This window comes from Pteropus vampyrus, unplaced genomic scaffold (genome assembly GCF_000151845.1).
Source record: "Pteropus vampyrus isolate Shadow unplaced genomic scaffold, Pvam_2.0 Scaffold102, whole genome shotgun sequence".
NCBI lineage: Eukaryota > Metazoa > Chordata > Mammalia > Chiroptera > Pteropodidae > Pteropus > Pteropus vampyrus.
In genome coordinates this window covers 3,420,480-3,441,967 of record NW_011888883.1, presented here as the reverse complement: position 1 = coordinate 3,441,967, position 21,488 = coordinate 3,420,480, and the positions used below count along the sequence as shown (strand labels likewise).

Genomic DNA, 21,488 nt, shown 5'->3' with positions numbered 1-21,488 from the left:
AAGAAGCTTATAGATGGACAAATAGATAATTTCACTGAGAAAAATGAAAATTGAAGGTGTTACAATGATATACAATTGTCAAGTGACTAGCAGTTGTTCCAGACTGGAGAGGGGGCCATAGAAAGAATTGAAGAAGAATTTTCATAGATGGCATAACCCCCAAGGTAAGACTTGAAGCAACTGATGATGACAATGAATGACAGTCATCTGAGTTAGCCTTCAAATGAGATGATAATTATCTTACTTGCCAAATGCATCATTAATACAATTATAATTGTATTCACCAAACATGATGGTGATAGATGGTATAGCAACATTGGAGAGAGAGAAGGAACCATACAACTGAGAAATTAACTAGATCTGACCCTCCGACATTCTCTTACATAATTTTTAGCCCAACAGATATGGCACCCACCTCTAAGCAAAGTGCTAATTCATGGACTTTTTAATCTAACTCAAGTACTTCAATGACAACTCCTCAAAATAATTTGTACACTAAGACTAGGATACTACATTCTTTTGCTTTCATGAACCTGTAAATGGACATGTTTTCAATTTAAGGCATTCTTTGTACCCCTATATGACTGTTTTATTTAGGGGACGGCAGATAGAACTCAGAGAATATTGTGTAGTAGCGTTCTTTCCTCTGTCTCTTCAGTCACTGATTAATGCTTCTACCCTTGGAAATGTTCAGACTCTTTGGAAAAATAGCAAATGACATAAATCTAGAATATGTTAGTAGGCAGAAGATTTATGTTCTGCTTCCTTTACTTTGGCATATTTGGATAAAACATCAAGACACTGTAAAGTAAGAAAATGGAAATCTTGATTTAAAATAAGTGTCCTCTCTTTCCCCATTCTCCATTTTTGTTTTCTTCCAGCCATTCTCCCATTCCTATACATTTTATGTGTCTCTGAACTTGAAAATGGTGCCATCAATATTTCTAGAAACACACACATTTTTAAATCTCTTTTGTGCAACTCATGTCTCAATATATTGGATACTGGGATGAAACAAATGAGAACTTCTTGCTTCCCCAGAAATTCTAGTATAAATTTGACAATAGGAACACAAATAAACGTACCGTCATTAAGATAGCTGTATAAACACTGACTAATGAATAATGTATATCTGTTTTTTTAAATGTTAGTAAATATTGGTTATGTGGGGGAAAATAAAAAGTGAACTGAATAATCTTTTGACCACTAGAACTGAAAGAAGTCTTTGAGAACATCAAAGTCAGCAGCCTCATTGTACAGAAAGAAAATGGGAGCACAATTTTAGAGGTGGGTATAGGGGAAGAAAATCATAACATCAGCCTTAATTTGTGGAGTAAGGCTCTTTGTAGGTCAGATTTCTGAATGCTCTCAGAAGAAGGGATTGGACTCTCTGTCCAAATGATTAGATAAATTATCAACCTGAATACAAGGGTTTTTAAAATAGTAACAAATTTTTCTTGCAAAGCAATTTAAGCTGAAAAGCCTTCTAAATTCCTGTTTGGGTTCCAAACCCTTCTCTTAGACCTTTTTATCTCAGAATCAGATGCTTTATGTAAATCTTTTATTGCTATCTCAAACAAGCCTCCCTGGTTTGTTTTTTGTTGTTGTTGTTTTGTGTGTGTGTGTATGTGTGTGTGTGTTTGCCAAAGACACAGAAAACAACCTCAGGGACAGATTCCAAGGTTTCCTTATGGTCAGACCAATGCTATTAAGGTTTCAAAAAAGTTATTCCTGATTTCTGGGCTAAGAGATGAAGCTACACAGTACCATTGCCCCTAAATGACAGGTTTTTCTTCTTTTTTGAATGGTTATACATATCAAAGTAAAAGACCAGGAAAGTCAATTTTAATAAATCTAACTCAAGGTAACTGGGGGCAGAAGATCCCTAAACATCCTATTTTATTCTAAATATTATGTGTAGTTAAACAAGTAGTAATATAAAATTAAATACTTATTTTTTCTGACCCAAAGGAAAATTGCATTATTAAAATATAAACTCTAATTTCCAAATATTGAAATAACAAAAATCTAAAAAGAATGTCAAACATGAAAATGTTGAAACAGGCTTGGCTTTATTTTGGAAACTCCAAGCGTCACCAACTTATTCCCAAAGGTAGTCATCAGCATCGATATGGACAATGCCATCCCTAAAATAGCCGATGTGGAGCTCTGCACACCCAGTACACTCAGTAAAGCTTGCTCATCAATTTACTGACTCACTAATAGATCTGCCACTGTTTTATGTCATCAATTTAAAGCATCTTTATCTGAAAGTAATTTATGGAAATCCACGGTCCTTGAAAATGAAAAACGCACCATGTCATTTTCAGGTTTTATTATCCTGTTTTCCCTTTTCTCATAAACATTCAAATGACAAGATAGGCTACCAGAACTGTCACAGCTACATTGCAGTCCCCTTTATCCTTCTCACACAAGATGTCCCTTTATTTCTTCTCTCTCTTGTTTTGGCATAAGTAGAAAACCTATAGTTTGAATGTTTTATCTAGAAAAGATTTTATTCCTTGTTGAGGAGTCTTGGTTGATCAATTACTTCAGTAATAATATCACCTCATTTAAGTAATTAAATCATTAACGTTATGTACTAAAGTTTCCAGCATAACAGTGAGTATTCCCTCCCATAAAAATTTAAGAATCATTTAGTCTATGGCCATGCCACTCTGAACATGCCAGATCTCGTCTGATCTTGGAAACTAAGCAGGATTGGACCTGGTTAGTACTTGGATGGGAGACCTCCTAGGAAAACCAGGCACTATAGGTGTTAAAAAAAAAAAATTGAGAATCGTTTGTAATTAGTTTTATTTAATCTTCTGCAAAATATAAAACTTTCAACTTTCTTGTGTTTTATATTTAAGAAACTAAATGTTTTTATTTACTTAAGCTATCTGATCTGTTTACAGTGGAAAGAATGTAATATAAGTATGGTAATGACAATGAAACAAGAGAAAACTTGGATATAGAAGCAATAGAAATGAGGATTCTCTGTCACCTCAAGTGGGCTTATTATTGTATTTGTTTCTGATTTTCTGATATTTAAGATAAACTCCTACATGTGCTTCAAGACCCAGGTCAGATGTGCCAGCAGCTCTTTTTTCCCTTGAGAGCTCTAGTAGCCTTTTATATTTATGCTAATGTGAATACTTATCTCATTTAGTTGTAAAACTGCTTATAAATCCTCCTTTGCTCAATGGTCAACTCATGACTCCTCAAAATCAAGAATCATTGATTTTCTTTGGTTCCTATTGTTAAAGAAGCATTTAGCACCCTCCGGCAACCTGTTTCTTCTGCTCTCTGTAAACTTTTTCTACTTTCTCATTATCCTTTGAGTTCTGAAATATCACATACAGGTTGACTCCTTCAGACTGAAGACTTGCCCCACCTTTCTTTGATTAGGATTAATTTTCTTTTTCTAATATTTAAATCATTCCTACATCTCAATTTTCCTCATACTGTTTCTAAAACTCCTAGAAAAATATTAGAGCTCCTGGAATAACTTCCAATTACTTATCACTATTCTCCTCATATTTCTTACTTTTTTTGTTCTATGTTTTGTCCACTTATCAACTTTTTCAGAATATGGTATGTTTGACTTCATTTACAAATTTTAAGAAAATACATTTTTTTGTTCTAAAAATTTTTGCTTATATGTAGTAGTAGTCTAGTTTTCATTTTCTTAGAAAATTAATGTATTTAATAGGTTTTTTTTTGAGAATGTGATCAGAATATTTTTCAAATTCTCTTATGTTCATTGAACTATTTCTTTTTCTTCTGTTATCAATTATTCTGTTTCTTTAGCTTGTTTCTTTACACTTAGGTTGTTGGTTTTCTTAAACTATCTGATAATCTTTAGTTGGTGATTCATGTTCATGAATAAAGGACTTGATTGATGAATTAGGGTATGTTACACTCTCTCTGTGAAGAACTAGATCTGTTTCCCCAAAAGGCCTTTCCACAGAATGAGCAAACTACTTTCCTATCTGTATAAACAGGTGAGGACTTGTCAACTGGTGGTCATCATTGTAGGATGTGCGGCTTGAGGGTAAACAGGCAGGCTGCCCAAATGCCAAAATAAGAATATTACTCTGGGAATGGAGTACTTCAGAATGTTTTTCTCCTCATATGAGAGGTCTTTCCTTTGACTTTCTCTCTGTATAATTATAGAACTTTGATGTACTTGGAAGTCAGCTCTGCTTCTATCTCAGGTCACAAACGTCATACTGTATTATTAGCCCATTCCATGCAGTCCATTTAGTTTCTTTAGGAAAGAAGTTCTTTGGATTAAACTAAGGAAGAAATGTCACAGCTGTCAATTATTCTGTGGGGAGGTGGTGAAGAGACAAATTGGTCTAGCTAGCCTACAGACAGATTTTAAATAATTTTCCTGATTACTCTTTCATAGCTCTCCCAGACCCTGCATGCCTACTAACTGAACTTGGAGCTTTTCCCAATATAGCCAAGGTGTTTTGTTTGACTATGTTAGACTCACTGTGCTTTCTCCTAGTCTGGATTATTTGTCAATAGGATAGATCCTGTTCTTCAGAAATCACTCACAATTTCAATCGTGCCGGTAGTATCCCTTCCTATATGCAATGCAGTTATGGATTTTTTTCCCCTGTGAAACAACTTTGTTGTTTCAATAGAACTGGAAAGAGAAAAAAGGTAAATCCACTTGTTATATTCACCATCATTGAACTAGAGGCTCTGTGAGGTAAGCATTTGTTATCGACTGTACCTTTTTACATGTTTAACTGAAGCATTCTTTAGAATGCTTCATGTATCTAATTATTAATCTTTAGAAAAATTCTAGTCTTGTTCAGAAAATTACAAAAGCCAGACTCATAGAAATTATCCCTTTGTCTGCAATAACCTTCAAAAATGTGAAGGTCAGCTAAATTTAGTCTCAGGGCTAAATATGACATCCAAGTCACAGGTTTCAATATAGCTGTGAATATTAAAGGGATAAAAATGCCATAGATACATATATTTCAGTAATAACAAAAGTAAGCAACTTAAATGTTTTTTTTTAAATCTTCTAGTCAGTTTCAAAAGTATACCTAAAGTCCAAGTACAATTTAAATAATCGAGATTACATACAATGTATTATGTAATTATGATATATAAAATTATACCGTGTATATATATTGTTTACATACCAATTTTCCAAAATAAAAAGCAAAAGTAGTTTTCAATTTTGTTCCTGATTCCTTCAACACCTTTGATAAATATTATCTTTCTAAGAATTCTATTTAACTCTACTTCCTCTAAAATCAATGACCATATGTTCATTTAATCTCACTATTAGAGGAAATCTTCAATTACTTTGCAATCAGTGAGAATGAAAGACACTGACCTTCTCAAATTGCTCTGAAATCACAAGAAGTGCATTTTGAAAAGGCAGTAGCTCAAGCTTTTCTTATTAGTTATCTAGGTTCAATATTTTTTATTACTTCCAAAGATAAATTACATTTTCTATTTCCATTGTGTTACTCCATCTTGAGTCAGAATAGTGTTTTTTCTTTGTTTCTTATTGAAATTTATTTCATTAAAGGTTTTTTTTAATAGGGCAGAGAAATATTATTTTTAAAAATTTCCCAGATTTTTCTTTCCCTCTGTTTTAACATCCATCACCTTCTTTCACACACCTCAAAATATACTTTAAATCTTATCTAAGTATATATTCACTATGAAATTAAAACTAATTTCCTATAATCAACTAGTTAAAAAATTAAATGTGACATTAATCATTTTTAATATTTCTCATGAAAAAGGCAATACATATCAGATCAGATAATATAAAAATTTATTTCCAAGTAATTCATTTCACTGAAAAATGTAAGGCAAAATGCAAGAGAATGCAAAGAATAATACTAAAGATAAAAGATTTACATGTAAAACATGGAATTAAGGGCTTAAGTGGATTAATGTTGGCTGAGATACATTTTGCTTTTCCTTTAACAGTTTTCAATTTTGTATAATTGAGAACTTGATTTTATTTTTTTATCTTGAATAATTAAGCTAAAAATGGTTAGTTCACAAAATTAAATTCAGAGAGTTGTGAGTAAAATCACTGCATGCCAACATGATTATTTATTCTTAAAATATGTCATTGCCAAGTAGATCACAGTACTCTTATAAACTGGTTAGCATGTTCTCTTCCCAAAAGGGAAATGGAAAGTCAAAAGGCTGCTACATAAATATAGATTCAAATTCAAGCAATAATGTGATATTGATAGTATCCTGCAAAACATAAGTATTAAATAAATGGTTGCTAAAATAATGAATTAATTAAATCATTAATCGATTATGCCGTCATACTATAATAACTTCATGTAGTCATTTCAACTATAGTATTGTTCTTCCTCATGGAATTATATCTAACATTGTATTTTATAATTTAATTACGTAGTTTCTTCTCTTATTAATCTGTGAGATCCCTGAGAGCATAGACTTTATTTTATTTATTTCTATATCCTCTGTGCCCAACAGAGTGCTGGTATTATTAGATGCTCAGCAATTTTTTTTAAATTTTATTAAAATGAAGTATATGTTAGCTAGACAAAATAGCCTCTTCCATTTCAGAAGTTTATAAAAATTCCTAGCTCTAAGAGACATGGAGTTTCAAAGATGGGATTTGCTGGAAAAACAGACTAGATATGCTAACTTCATAAGCTCCCCATTATCAAAAATGGCACCCATCAGAAGACAAGCCAAAATCTACCTGAGTCTTATGCATGAATATTATTGCCTGGTAGATCTGGCCAAGTTCTCTGTTGTACAAGTTGTATTTCTCTCCTCCATAAAAATACTCACTCAGTTCCTTACCTGTTCTTGCCTAGTTTCTACTGCAAATGTGACTTTGGCATTGCAACTCTTGAGGACCATCATCCAGCCATTGGAAACAATTGCCATCTATCTCAACTATACTCTCTTCCTAGAAGTTCTATCTTACTGCTAACTGCATGTGCTCAACCAATACCAACTTGACTCTCAGTCTCTAATTAAAAAATTTGTTCAAGGAGCTCTCCAGCAGCTCTCTGTTCTCCCAGTTTACGGCACTCTCATGGGCTTTGTCAGTAATAATAGTAATAAAAATAGCTAACATTCATTGAGCACATATATAAATATTTCTTCTTTCCTGTCTTTTCATATGTCTAACTCTCCAACAAAACTCTGTACAAAAGTATCTCAATATTTGATGAATCATTCATTAAATTAATAATAAATTTTTCAAATAAAATAAATTAATAAATTAAGCAAGTTGTATACTCTTGGCTAAGCCTCTCATTTGGACAGAACTGCCTATTTTCCTAGCACAAAGAAAACCAACTTCATATCATTTCTTTTTCTAGATTTCAGTCAAGACTACCTTCTTTCTGTTCTGATACATTAATGTACTGATAGAGTTTCTTATAGTAGACATCCCAATGACATTGGGGAAAGCATCTATTTTCACTGACAACACTTTTTTAACTATGTTTTGGAGGTTTCTTCTGAGCTCGATATTAATGTCACAAAGGACTTTCGCCTTTGACATGATGGCCAAAACAAGCTGAATAAACTATTAAATTACCATTATTGTTGTTTTTAATCCACTAGAGAGCTGAGGAGGCAAAGAATCCTAGCTGAACCAAATTCCAAAAAGTGACAAGACCTTCCTAAGAGAAAAGAGACACATGTCTACTCTCACTTCTGGCAGAGTAGAAGGAGAAGAAATATGACATTAAAGGATATAAAGAAAGAAGCCAGCCAAAACCTGAATGAACTAATGAACATGGGCCAGCTGGCATGACAGATATCATTCCGAGAAGACCCAGTCAGACAGCAAATCTACACTCACCCAGAAACTCTTTCCCACAGGTCTCCATATATACTACACTAAAGGCCAAGAGCAGGGCTGAGAGATCCTCCTGGGTGTGGGGGCCATCCTGAAATGAAGGCAGCATCTCAGAAGGCTGGAGGAAAGAGGAGCTGAGAAAAATCCCTCCAAGTCACTTCAGTCTGGACAGCTTGCAGCTACCCTCCCAGAGCCAAAGGCAGAGTAGGAGAACAGAGAGAGATAATCTATAATGCAAAAAAGAGCTGGCAGCTGAACTGAAAATTAGAGATAAAATTCCTGTGATTCAGAAAGCTGATGACTTTGCTTCAAAACACAAAGATATCTCTGAAATCGTGTCAGTATGCAGATGTTAGAATTATCAGAGAGGGATTATAAAATAATTATAATAACAGTGGAAAAGATGGACCACATGCGTGAAGAGATGAGAAATTTTAGTAGAGAAATAGAAACTGGAAAAAAGCTTAAAAAATATGGAAATGTAAAATGTTATCAGAGATGAAGACTTCATTAGACAATTGGACATGGAGGAAAAGATCAGTTCACTGGAAGCCGGGACAACAGAAAATATCCATACTGGAATATAAAAAGAAAAAAAAAAGCAGAAAATTCATTATCTGCAAATTAATAGTAAACAGTCAATATTCATGTAAAACTAGTTCCAGGAAGAGAGGAAAGCAAGAAAATAGAAGAAGAAATATTTTTAAAAAACATCAGATGAAAGCTTTCCAAAATTTAAGAGAATCATCTTCCCGTAGATATCAGAAGTTCAATAAAACCAAAGCAGAACAAATCCCAAGAAAAATCACATCTAGGCACATTATAAACAAAATGTGGAAAACCAAAGATAAAGAACAGATTTTAACAGCAGCCTGAGGAAAAACGATATATTACATCGACAAGAGCAACAATACGGTTGATCTCTGACTTTTTATCAGAGAGTAAGAGGCCAGAACAAAGGGGAAATGCACCTTTAAATTGCTGAAAGAAAAAAAATTAACCTAAAAATTTATATTCAGCAAAATGTATCTTTAATAATAAAAGAGAAAAACATTTTAAACTGACAAAAATTTGACATAATTGGTTCCCAGCATACCTGTACTACCTATACTAGAAAAAATACTAAAAAAGACAGAAAGAACATAACAAATAGTACCCTGTATCTGGAGGAAGAAATGAAGTGTATCGGAAATGGAAAATATTTGAGTAAAATATAAAATATTTTCATATAGATTTATGTGTTATTAAATATATATTAAAGATATATAGATATATAATTTAAAACAAAAATAATATATTTAGTGTTTATAACATATGTAAACTAAAGCTAATGCAATCAGAGCACAAAAACTGGAATTAAACTGTTTACGATTCATAAAGAAGTATACCATTATTCGCAAGTGGACTGTGATAAAGATACATATACTCTCTATTATAGAGTAACCACTAAATGTACCTGCACACACATTCACAGACACAAAGAGGTATGCATAAAAGGCCAAAAGAGAAGTAAAATTAAGTATGAAAAATGCTTGACTCACCCAAAACAAGGCAAGAAAGAACACATTTTAAAAATTAGATAAATAGAAAATAGCAATGTTGTATATTTAAACCCTAAAATATCAATCATTGTCAGACTGAAAAAAAGCCAAGCCCAATAGATGCTATTTATAAGAAACAGTAAAGTGTTGAAAGTAAAGAAGTAAGAAAGGATGTACATGCAAACACTAAGCATAATACATCTGGTGTGGCTTTATTACTATCAAACAAAAAAGACATCAAGACAAAGAAAGTGAAGATGAAGATAAAGAGGGCTATTCCAAAACGATGAATCAATTAACAAGAAGATATAACAATCCTAAAGGTGCTTGAAATTAATAGAATATTTAATATCAAATATTAATATTGATATTTAATACTAACCAGTAACTTGAACTAAATGACACTTATAGATATTACACTTAATACACATTAATTTTGAGTGCACATGGATCATTAATAATAGGTTATATGCTGGGCCATAAAATAAATCTCCAATATAGAAAGACTGAAATTGTGTAGAGCATATTCTTCAGTCACACAAGCATTAAATTAGAAATAAATAATGTTATCTTGATTTGGAAGATCTCCAAACTTTAAAAATTAAGCCATATATGTGAAAAACCCTATGAATCAAAGAAACACAACAAAATTAGATAATTCTTTGAACTAAAAATGCAATCTTTTGAACTAAAAGAATAAAAACATATCAAAATATGTGAAATTAAGTAAAAGTAGTATTTAGAAGGCAATTTATAACTATATTGCATAGTCATTAAAGAAAAAAATGCGTGAGATTGATGAGATAAGTTTATATTTAAGAATTCAGGAAAAGAAGATAAAATTAAATCTCAAAGTAGAGGAAAGGAAATAGCAAAAATAAGAGAAGAAATCATATAGAAAACATACAAATATCAAAGAAAATTAACAAAACCAAAGGTTACTTTATTGAAAAGACTAACAAACTTGATTAATCTTTAGACAGATCAAGAAAAAATAGTATAGACAACACATACTGTCAATCTCAGGGAAAAAAAGAATTATTACTACAGATTCTAGTAGATTTTCCATCTTATATAAAGTGTACAAATTCCTTTAAAGACACAAATTATCCCACTTAATACAAAAAGAAATTTTAAAAAACTTAAAGAAACCTATACCTGGTAAAGAAATTAAATTTGTAATTAAAAACTTTTCCACAATAAACACTATATGCCCAGAAGACCTTGTTGAAAAAATTTATCACACATTTAAGAAAGATATAAATCTTACATAAACTCACACACACACACACACAGGAAAGGACTCTTCCCAACCCATTTTAGAATATTAGTATATCAAAAATCACCAGATATCAAAAATTACCAGAACTATAGACTAATATTCCTCATAAACATTGAGGGAAACTTCTTAACAGTGTTAGCACAACAAATCTAGCAACAATTAAAAAGAACAATATTTCATGATCAAGTAGAGCATATCCCATGAATGCAAAGTTGGTCTAATATTCAAAATTCAGTCAGTATAAATTACTACCTTATGTACAATAAAAGAGAAATTAGGATTACCTTTATAGATAATAGAGAGATAATAGTAGTATTATTTTAATAGATGCAGAAAAGTAAATGACAAAATTCAACACTCACCTATGACAAAAACTTTTAACAAACTAGAAAGAGAAAGGAACTTCTTCAATCTAATATGCGTAATGTATAAATAGCCTACAGCTAACAGCACACTCCATGGTGAAGTATTAAATCCTTTTTCTCTAAAATTGGGACAGGACAAAGATTCTCAATTCTCATTCACGTGCAAGAAATAAAAGGCAAAATTATGAAGTGGAAAGAAGTTAATTCTCATTATTTACTGATAACATGATTACATATGTAGAAAAATCTATGTAATTACTAAAATAATACTAAGTGAATTATACTTTTACATGCTAACAACAAAAGAATTAGAAAATATTTTTAATACTATTTATTACAGTATCAAAACCTTCAAATATCTAAAAACAAATCTAATGAAATACATGTAATACTTCTACCTTAAAAACTATAAAATAATACTGAAAAACTTCAAGAATAACCAAATAAATAGAGATAATTGGTCAATGGAACATAATAACAATTATAAAACTAGAATCACAAATGTATGGTCAATTAATTTTTAACCAGGGTGTTAAATAAACTTAATGGGAATAGAAATACCTTTTTTTTCCAGATTTATTGTTAGAAGTGACAAATAAAATTGTAAAATATTTAAAGTGGACAATGTGATATTTTGATAAATGTATACATTGTGAAAAGATTCCCCCATTGACTTAATTAACACAACCACTACCTTACAAATTTACTTTTGTGTGTGTGTGAGAGAGAGAGAGAACATTTAAGTTCTGCTCTCTTAGCAAGTTTTAATAATACAATACAGTGTTAACAACTATAGTAATCATGTTATACATTAGATCCTCAAAACTTGTTCATCTTATAACTGAAAGATATGTACCTTTTTATTAACCTCTCCCTATTTCCAATTCACCAGCCCCTGGCAATCACCTTCTTACTTTCTAGTGCTATAAGTGAGACTTATTTTTTTTTTTTTTTTAGATTTCACACATAAGTGAAACCATGTATTTGTCTAATAAATAGTACTAGAACAAGTGGTTATCTATAGAAAAAAAAAAAAAGAATGTCGACCCCTATCTCATTCTAAACACAAAAATCCAGAATATATCATACTGGCAGCTGACTTAGAACTGGGGAAAACCAGGGAACCCAACTGTTTAATTAAAATAAAACAAAACTTCCACTTATAATCAACATAAAGTAAGGAGGACTGGATTGACCCTCTTAACTGAATCAACCAAAAAAACAAACAAAATATATGAAACAGTAGTTTTAAAGGCACTGAACATTAGCCAGTGAAGAACAGCAATTCCTGAGAAAAGGGAAACAAGCCAGGTGCACCCTACAGTTGTCCCACCTTATAGCCTTGAGTTTCCAGGGTGCAGCACAGAGTGGGGGGAACTCCTTCAGAACCATGCAGACTCCAAGCCAAGGAGACCAAGGAGGACACAGTTCACAGGAAGGAGTACAGGAATGTTGGAATTGTAGGAATCAATATGATGAAATTTATTAAACATCTACCAGGACTTGGTTTTTCTCTCATTTGACACATTCTGTTTATGTTCTTTCCTCCAAAAGGGTTATTATCCAAATCCTGGGTTATTCATTACTCTTCGAAATTTTAGTAAGGCTCAGAATAGGTTAGTTGAAAATGGTTAATGTGGGTAACTTAGTGTAAATGATTAAATATGTGTTAGTCATCACAATACTTGTGAGAGTTAATCTTCACAGTACAGGCCCTGCACTGTGTTCTCTCCTCAACCACAGAGTAAGCAAAGTTAGACGGTGTTCACAGCTGCTTTGTTTCGCCTCATGTGACCTGAATTTTAGCAAAGGGTGAAATAATTTTTACTGACAAAAATGTAGAAGGGTTACACAGACCTTTACTACTTGGGCTAGAAACTTTAGAAGGAATTTGATAAACATTCACCCACTCTTTCCAGACTTGTAGATTAAATGATGTCACATATGTTTGTGAGTTAAAAGACGTACTCTATGGCTTTTGCATTTTATCTTCATGTTTCCTACTTTTATTAATAATGTACATGAGACTACAGCTAAATCATACTTTAATTGAGATTATTACATGCATACTATTCATTATATCGCTTTATAAAACAGATGCTACATTGTTTATACACACCTCTTTAGATCATTTGAGAAAAACATTCACTGCATATGATGTGAGAATTTACTGCCTTTTACAAAATGATAATGACTTGTAGAAATCAGGACTTCACCTATTTTTTTAATCCAGTAAGCTTTTCTAATGACTCAATAGAAAACAGAGAATATTATGTCCATCCTCCTCAAACATGTTCTTTTAGTTTTAAATGTGTCATTATGAGATTTGTGATTAAATAAATTAGAAAACAAACCAAAACTAGAAGCCAAGGTAAAGTGCAACAGATAACAAAAAGAATTTATCAACTGCAGGTCAGAGTTTAGCAGTAGGGATTCAGATTGCCTGCAGGTAGAGAGGCTGAGGGAGCTGAAACTGGGACAAAGTGTTCAAGGAGAAGAAACTACTAGGTTGTTATGGGATCTAAGACACAAGATAGAAGCTTCAGTGGGGCTGTTACTCAAAGACACTGGAAAAGTAGTATAAGGAATTATCCTGTTTTCTCTAAATTACAACTATTTGTCTGAAACTTGAACCTATTGTCCATTCACAGAATAGGATTTCCAAAGCCCTTTGCATTTAAGCCTACAGTTTCTGAGAGGGATTTCAGCTTACAGATTCCATTCGTACCTTCATGAAAAAAAAAAATTGTATATTCATTTGAAGCTTTAAAACAAGGCACTCTCTACTCCTTGCTGATATATCACCTTTGGCTATAGTTTTTCTCAAAACAAACTACTTTATCCATATGAAAATCTGTACAGGTAATGTCTCTTAATAAGGATCACAGCAAGTCTCTTACTAAGCAGCTACCATGTACAACCACACGATCTGATGATATGCAGAAAGGACAACTGGCCTTGAGCCTGTGAATCACCTAGTTTTCCAGAAAAAGATTTCACCATCAGCTCTTTCATCTCTACTTTTTCAAACAGTTTTAAGTCAATCCTTAAGATAATATTAAGTCAACAGGTATTTCATATTGATACTGATCTTTCTAGCCACAGTAAATGTTTTGCAAAAAGTGAATATTTTTATAATTCCATCTATATCTATTCCTTATCTTTTGCTGAATATCATTAACTACATAGATAACATTTATCACATGTTGTATGACTTGTTCTTCAAACATTTGAATTTTTCCTAGTCAAATAACTTTTTCCTTCCAATGAGCTCATTTTCTGCTTCCATCATAATGACAATGCTACTACCTAAAACTCTCCTTCCTTTTGATCCATTGACCATAATGTAATTAATAATGGCCAACATCTCAAAACTAAAGGCAAACCTGACAAAAATAATTTGCTATGGTCTATATGTTTGTGCTCCGCCCCCACTCAAATTCACATCAGAAGTCCTGACATCCTATATGATGATGTTAGGAGGTGGGTGTCTTTGAGTGGTGATTAGGTCATGAAGGCAGAGCCCTCATGAATGATATTAGAGCCTTTATAAAAGAGGCTTCAGAGAGATCTCATGCCCCTCTCCTATGTGAAGACACAGCAAAAAATCAGAAGTCTGCACCCTGGAAGAGGGCCTTCATGAGAACCTGACAATGCTGGCACCTTGATCTTGGACTTCCAGCCTCCAGAACTGTGCAAAATAATTTCTGTTGTTTATAAGCTACCCAGTTTGTGGTACTTTGTTACAGTAACTTGAATAAACTAAGACAGTAATCTAGCCAAAACATGATGACAGGGACTAAAATGTTCATACTTTACTGTTCATGCTAACTATCAGGGCAGGCAAAGTTGAGTGACTATTCTTTTGGACCATAAGTTGAAAGATGTTATAGATAAGAGCACAAAGCTGTAGGTTATTGCTTTCTCTCTGTTCTTTCCATCAAATTGTCATATGAGGGCAAAATCCATATTTAATGTCTTCGGTATGTCCCATCATAACTGTTCTATAATAATAATTCCCAGGGTGTAGTTTTTGAATATTCAATAAAACAAATTTATAAAAATCTTCGATTTCAAAGAAGAAATGCAAAAGTTATTCAGAGCCACATTTATCTATGTGAGATTGAACAGCAAATTTATCTGGAAAAATTTGTTCAAGCTCACATATCTCATCTTCTCCACACTGCATATGTATTATTTGAGAAGATTCTGATATGTTTCTAACTTAAAAATCATAGCAAAAAAAAATTCAGCTTGATTTTTTTGTTTTTGGGGGTTTTTGGTTATTATTTATTTGTTATATTTTTTATTACGAAGGCAAAAAAATAAATGCACATATGTGCATGTGCTTGTATATATACTACACACACATATGTATATATTCGTAGATAGATTAACACATGTATGACATAAAAATAGTAGTGAGACATTTGATCTGGCCTTAAATCTAAGAAATACAAATGTGACATAGCAAATAAAAAATGTTAAAAATTATTTAATGGGAGAGGAAGATGGCAGAATAGGTAAAAGTAGGGCTCGTCATCTCCCACGTTTGCATTGAAATAACAATCGAATTATAAAATAATCAATGTGGAAAATCACCTGAAGTCTAGCTGATGGTAACACCTACCTCCAATAGTATAAAGGAGCCACAATGAAGCCAATAGAAGGGGTAAAGTCTAGAATCCAGCTGGACCCGCACCCGTGGGTAGTGGAGGAACACTGAGAGGGAGAGCAAGGCTGCAGAGGCTCTCCTGAATAAAAGGGGTGTCCTGGTCTCATTTTGGGGCTCCCCAGCCCAAGGAAGAGGATATTTCAATAACTCTGACTATAAAAACCAGAAGGGATTCCAGCCGTCTGGGTGAGACGGAAGGAGACTGAAACCCTAGATGCCCCTTTGAAGGACTCATGTACAGGCTTTCTGACCTGCAGACACTCACTAGGCACACTGGCGGTGGGTCAGAGGCTTGCGTGGTATTCATTCTGAGAAAATTTGCATTTCCTGGTGCAAGAACGAGAGCTGGAAGAGCAGCCACCATTGTGCCTTAGTCCAGCCCCCGTACCAGACAATCTATAGACCACGCCAGCTTGACTGTGCAGACCCCTCCCACAGAGCCATTAGGAAACACTGGCCAGAGGGGATCAGCCCACCCCAACCAACCTGCAGATTGCCTGGAGCTTTTGTTGCTGATTGGCTGTTAAGCCCTGCTCCGATTCTGGGCCAAGCATTCCCTGCAGGCAGCCAGCGCTGTGAGCCACATTTCCAAGATTGGGTCAAGCAGATCACTGCTACCAACATGAACTTTGGTGGATCCTAGACAGCAGCTAGTCTTGCTGTGATCTGGAACTTCTGCAGGAATGCATAAACAGTTACCAAAATTGCAGCAAGACTGAGGCTGTATTGATCTGACTGCCATTGTCTCTCTGAGACCTGGCTCCGCCCTACCCACAAATTGCCCCAGGCAGCCCATTGACAGTGAATTGCAACAGACCTGTCTCTCCCCTTCCCTGATCTCTTAATCCACACAGGCAACAAACTTGGGCTAGCACAGGGTGAGCACTGCATGGAAATTAACAGCAGGCTGACCTCTGCTGCCTGCAAGAGATGCAATATTGTGTTCAGGGAGCGTAGGGGTCTGAGAGACCGTCCCAGATAGCAGTTGGTCTTACTGTGATCTGTGTCTACAGCAGGAATACCTCAGCGCAGAAGTTGCAGCAAGACTGAGCTGTATTAGCCTGATGGCCCTTGTCTCCCTGAGATCCCACTTCGCCCAAGCCACAAAGTGTCTGCAGCCCATTGACAGGCAGCCTACTGTGCTCTGCTTGGCTCTGGAGTTATGCAGTCAGTGCAGGCAACAGACCTTGTCTAGTGCAGTGAGTGCATTCTGGGGAAAACAGTTGTGGGCAGACCACTGCTACATGTACAGGCTGAAATATCTTTTGAGAGGATTGCAGGGATCTGTATTGGCCCTTGACTCCCTGAGTTCCTGCCCTATCCAATACATAAAATGCCCGCTGCATGTTGATAGGCAGCTGCCCGTGTCCTAAGGTAGCGCATTTAGGCCCAGGGTGGGCAGCAGCTGACCTTGCTATAAGTGGAAACTTGTACAGGGAGCCACAGAGACAGTTCTGGCATGTAAACTGATACCGCAGGGGAAACTGGCAGGGGAAAATTTACTCAATAGACCCAAGAGACTCCCGGGGTCCCTGCGCCACCCAACATATCACCCAGAGGCTCATTCAGTTTCAGAAACTTACAGGCAACTAACTGGAAGTGTCGGGCCTTGAGAAGCACTGGTCACTCTGCTAAGCTGCCATAGGTCAGGGACAGGGGATAACTGACCGCTGCTGACTGCGTTGTCTCTTCCATTTACCTATAGATCCAACGTAGGCAACAGACATCTGTGGATCACTTTGTAGTTCGCACATTATAGCCTTGAGCAATCAAAAGCAGTGGCTAACCTTGGTGTATGGGGGAGCCCCTCGCAAGGGGCCACAAAACCAAGGCAATTGGAGGCTGACACCAGACCACAGTGGAACAACTCCTGACAAGTCCCATTAGCGGTAGACACAAAAGGTGATTACAAAAAGTACACGAGCCCGCTAGGGCAAATCCCACTCAGTGGGGTCAGCCCCCACACAACAATTCCTACCCTGTGGGTACAGCCAGTTCCCACAATTAGTCACCTTGAGCGTTAATCCCATCCATTGATCTACTAACAACAATAAAGGCTTGGTGACAACAGAAGATCACACACAACCCACACAAAGATCATGTCCAGAGCCCCTGGCATAGAGGATCAGGAAGAGTGTGCCACCGGGCCACACGAGACACCTACCTTCCACATTAGGCCATCTGACCAAGGCTGAGAGATGCAGCAAATATTCCTGACACATAGAAATGAACATAAGAGGCTAATCAAATGAGAAAACAAAGAAACATGTCACAAATGAAAAAAACGAGAGAAAACTCCAGAAAATAAGCTAAATGAAATGGAAACAAGCAACCTACCAGAGACAGAGTTCAAAATAACGGTTATAAGGATGCTCAATGAACTTATGGAGAGAATGGATGAACACAATGAGAACATCAACAGAGAGACAGTAAGCATAAAAAAGGAAACAGAAATCATAATAAAGAACCAGATAGAAATGAAGAATACAATAACTGAAATGAAGAATACACTAGAAGGATTCAACAGTAGACTGGACGAAGCAGAAGTCTGAATCAGCGAATTGGAAGACAAGGTAGCAGAATACACCCAATCAGAACAACAAAAGGAAAAAAGAATTTAAAAAATGAAGATAGCTTATAAGACCTCTGGGACAACATGAAGCATAAAAATATCCAGATCATAGGAGTACCTGAAGAAGAAGAGAGAGAGCAAAGGATTGAGAATCTATTTGAAGAAATAATAACAGAAAACTTCCCTAACCTGGCAAAGGAATTAGACATACAAGTTCAGGAAGCACAAAGAGTCTCAAACAAGAGGAATTCAAAAAGACCTACACCAAGACACATCATAATTAAAATGCCAAAGGTCAAAGAATCTTAAAAGCAGCAAGAGAAAAGAAGCTAGTTACTTATGAGGATACCCCATAAGAATATCTGCTAATTTTTCAGTGGAAACTTTGCAGGCCAGAAGGGACTGGCAAGAAATACTCAAAGTTATGAAAAACAAGAATCTACAACCATGAATACTCTACCCAGCAAGGCTTTCAATTAAAATGGAAGGTGAGATAAAGAGCTTCCCAGACAAGAAAAATCTTAAGGAATTCATCACCAACCAGCCAGTATTATAAGAAATGTTAAAGGGATCTTTGTTAAAAGAGAAGGGGTAAGAAAGAAAATAGAAAGAACAAATACAAATAATAAAATGGCAGTAACTATGTTCTTATCAGGAATCACTTTAAATGTAAATGGATTAAATGCTCCAATCAAAAGACATAGGGTAACCGAATAAATAAGAAAACAAGACCCATGCATATGCTGTCTACAAGAGATCTACTTCAGATCAAATGACACTCATAGAGTGAAAGTAAAGAGATGGAAAGATATTTCGTGCAAACAGAAATGAAAAAAAAAAAAAGCTAGGGTAGCAATACTTATATCAGATAAAATAGACTTTAAAACATAGGTTATAATAAGAGACAATAAAGGGCATTACATAACGATAAAGGCATCGATAAATCAAGAGGACATAACCCTAGTAAACATACACACACCCAACAGAGGAGCACCTACATGCATAAAGCAATTATTGACTGATGTAAAAGGAGAGATCAATAGTAATACACTTATAGTAGGAGACTTTAACACCCTATTGACACCAATGGACAGATCTTCCAGGCAAAGAATCAACAAGGAAACAATGGGCCTAAAAGATACATTAGAACAGATGGATTTAATAGATATTTTCAGAGCATTTTACCCCAAAGCAGTAAAATATGCATTCTTCTCAAGTGCACATGGAATATTTTCTAGGACAGACCACATGTTAGGACACAAAACAAGTCTCAATAAATTTAAGATTAAAATGTATCAACCATCTTCTCTGATCACGATGGTATGAAATCGACAAGAAAAAACTGGAAAATACATAAACTCATGGAGGTTAGATAATATATTATTAAGCAATTAATTGGTTATTAATGAGATCAAGGAAAAAATCAAAAGGTACCTAGAGACAAATGAAAATAAAAGTACGGCTCAAAATCTATGGGACACAGCGAAAGTAGTCCTAAAAGGGAAATTCATAGCAATACAAGCCTACCTCAAGAAATAAGAAAAAGCTCAAATAAACAATCTACAATTAAAAGAATTAGAAAAAGAACAGCAAACAAAGCCCAAAGTGAATAGAAGGAAGGACATAATAAACATTAGAGCAGAAATAAATGAAATAGAGTCTAGAAAAACAGTACAAAAGATTAATAAAACCAAGAGCTGGTTCTTTGAAAAGATAAAAAAAATTGACAGACTCTTAGCCAGACTCATCAAGAAGAAAAGAAAGAGGACTCACCTAAAAAAAATCAGAAAGGAAAGAGGAGAAATAACCACGGACTCCACAGAAATACAATGGATCATAAGAAAATACTACAAGCAATTATATGCTAACAAACTGGACAATCTGGAAGAAATGGACGCATTCCTAGAAACATACAATCTCCCAAGACTGAGTCAAGAAGAAACAGAAAATCTGAACTGACCAATTACCACCAATGAAATAGAATCAGTAATCAAAAACCTCCCAAAAAAACAAAAGTCCTGGACCAGATGGCTTCATAGGCGAATTTTACCAAACATTCAAAGAAGAATTATCACCTATTCTTCCCAAACTATTCCAAAAACTTCAAGAAGAGGGAAGGCTCCCTAACTCCTTTTATGAGGCCACCATACCTGGATTCCAAAACTAGACAAAGATGTTACAAAAAAAGAAAACTATACACCGATATCTCTTATGAATATTGATGCAAAAATCCTCAACAAAATATTAGCAAATCAAATTCAGCAATACATTAAAAATATCATATACCATGACCAAATTGGATTTATTCCTGGATGCAAGGTTGGTACAATATCCATAAATCAATTAATGTGATACACCACATTAACAAATTGAAAGATAAAAACTGTATAGTCATATCAAGAGGCAGATAAAGCGTTCGACAAAATCCAGCATCCATTCATGATAAAAATTCTCAGCAAAGTGGGAATAGAGGGAATATACCTCAACATAATAAAGGCTATATACAACAAACCTACAGCTAACATTATACTCAATGGGGAAAGGCTAAAAGCGTTTTCCTTAAGATCAGGAACAAGACAAGGATGCCCATTTTCACCACTCCTCTTCAACATTGTACTGGAAGTCTTAACCACAGCAATAAGACAAGAAAGAGAAATAAAAGACATCCAAATTGGAAAGAAAGGAGTAAATAAACTCTCGTTATTTGCTAATGACATTATACTATATATGGAGAACCCTAAAGATTGCACAAAAAACTGTTAGAACTGATCAATGAATTCACTAAAGTAGCAGGTTACAAAATAAATATTCAGAAGTCAGTGGCATTTTTATACACCAATGACGAGCTTTCAGAAAGAGAAATTAAGAAAATAATCCCATTTACAATTGCATCGAAAACTATAAAACACCTGGGAATCAAATTAATCAAGAAGATAAAAGACCTGTTCTCAGAAAATTATGTCATTGAAAAAAGAAATTGAAGAAGATACAAATAAATGGAAGCATGTACCATGCTCATGGGTAGAAAGAATCAACATCATTAAAATGACCATACTACCCAAAGTAATCTATAGATTCAATGCAATCCCTATCAAAATACCAATGGCATTTTTCAGAGAGATAGAACAAATAATCCTATAATTTATATGGAACCATAAAAGACCCTGAATAGCCAAAAAGAAAAAAGAACAAAGTTAGAGG

At 34.5% G+C, this 21,488-nt stretch overlaps 1 long non-coding RNA gene and 1 pseudogene across 1 annotated transcript in view; one reads left to right on the top strand and one right to left on the bottom strand.

Moving 5' to 3' along the window:
• Positions 1–12,452, bottom strand: part of LOC111742836 — a 92,915-nt gene extending 80,463 nt beyond the window's left edge. Inside the window, exon 1 of the long non-coding RNA XR_002781489.1 lies at positions 12,374–12,452. This is a non-coding gene — a long non-coding RNA (uncharacterized LOC111742836). The remainder of the gene's footprint in view (positions 1–12,373) is intronic.
• LOC111742848 lies at positions 2,661–2,779 on the top strand (annotated as a pseudogene).
• Positions 12,453–21,488: the final 9,036 nt, after the last annotated feature.